The 1,795-nt window shown below is 44.8% G+C and overlaps 1 pseudogene; it reads left to right on the forward strand.

The window, feature by feature from the left end:
- The first annotated feature begins 203 nt into the window (after window positions 1-203).
- LOC125528039 lies at window positions 204-1,538 on the forward strand (annotated as a pseudogene).
- Window positions 1,539-1,795: the final 257 nt, after the last annotated feature.

Consider the following 1,795-nt stretch of genomic DNA (forward strand, 5'->3'; position numbering starts at 1 on the left):
AATTCTTACACTCTGCTATAATTAATCAATCTTCATATCCATGCACTCTGCTGTGAATCTTGAGCTGATTTTGGCAACTTTTGCTGTGAATCATGGTGCTGTCTACTGTATTCCTTGTGTTGAGCTGGCTGTGTATTGATAGGTTGAATTTGGTGCCACGCCTTTTATTTCAGCAGGGAGACGACATCAGGCCGGTGAGCAGTATGATTATGGGGACCGATGTCTGTTCTTCGCGGATGCTGTCGCTGTCCCGTTACGAGAGCCGCGACGAGGAGCTCACCGTGCTTCCAGGCACACCAAGGTCGTCATCACAGGTAACAACCGAACAAAGTCGGTGCTGGTCGGCCTACAGGGTGTGGTCAAGAAGGCCGTTGGCCTTGGAGGCTGGCACTGGCTGGTCAGTCTTGCTTGCTTGCTTCCTTTCATTTTCAATTAGGCATTCCACTGAAACTCTGCTTAGCTAGTGGCTGCTTCTTTATATTGACAATTGCAATGGAGTGAAAGGAATCATGTCTTTTGACTTCACTTTTTCTTTTCAGAAAGTAGCTAGCTAGCTAGTCAAGCAAGCAAGCAATTTCAGACTAGCTTGAAAGTTGAAGACGCATATAATAAAGCTATATATAAAAAACATTAGTAGAAGTCAACATCCATCCAAATATGGTATCTTTTGTTCTAATCCCTGAGAGATTATTATTGGAAAAGCAGGTTCTGAAGAATGGTGTGGAGGTGAAGTTGCAGAGGAATGCCCTGAGTGTCTTGGAAGCTCCGACTGGCAATGAGGACGACGACGAGATCGATGGCGGCAACGGTTCGTTCTGCGGCAGCTTCGACATGGGAGACAAAAGACATGAACTACTATAAGACCATGTCATGCCATGATTTGCATTCACAATGTTTGTAGCCAGAATGCTTTCTGTAAACTGTCTGTTAGTAGCACAAAGTGACTAAATATCTTGCCCTGTTTTGCAAGCAGCAAGCATCGAGTACCAGAAGCCAACAAAGCCGAGGGTCCGGCACACAAGGCCATGGTCTTCCTGCACGGCGACGTCCAGCAGCCGGGCCAACAACCTTCACTCGACCTCGAAGCTGCGAGCGGTAATTAATCACTGTCACTAAACTATCCCGGCAAACTAATCATGACATGACAAGTAATTTTTGTCTGAAAGATGAGACTGGGCCATATATAATACAGTAGTATGATGAAAGGCGTGTGACCCTGCTGGGTGTGGCTGGGATCACATGGCAATGGGCCATGGTTGCTAGTTAGGTGGGATCTGTCAGTGTGGTCAAGTCGTTCTCATTGTGATTGCTTTGCGAAACTCGTGACTAATTTGTTGACAAGGCAAAAAGATAATTTGATTCTTGGTGTATTATTCAGTATCATGTCTGTCTGTCTGTCTGTCTGTCTCCTGGGAACCTAATAATCCCAGTGTCTGTCTTCATCAAAGGATATTCATTCTGTTTTTTGTTGGTTGTTGCAGAGAGTGAACCTGACAAAGCTGGGAACACCCACACTATGGAGATACTGGAAGCACTAGCATCATACATATCATATCCTGTCCTATCCCATGTAGCAGCAAACAATAGAATCCATGCTAAGCTTCTGATTCATTTCTGATATGATATTTACTGTGGGTGGTGAATTTGTGTGTGTGTGTGTGTGTGTGTGCAGGTGATATTGGGGTTCATCCAGACAGCAAAGAGGCTCGAGACCCTTTACAACAACATAGAGATGGCTTCCCTCGCAAAAAAGAAAAAACAACAACAACATAGAGATGGCTTGTGTGTAGGAAAA

Source organism: Triticum urartu, unplaced genomic scaffold, assembly GCF_003073215.2.
Source record: "Triticum urartu cultivar G1812 unplaced genomic scaffold, Tu2.1 TuUngrouped_contig_4587, whole genome shotgun sequence".
Lineage (NCBI taxonomy): Eukaryota > Viridiplantae > Streptophyta > Magnoliopsida > Poales > Poaceae > Triticum > Triticum urartu.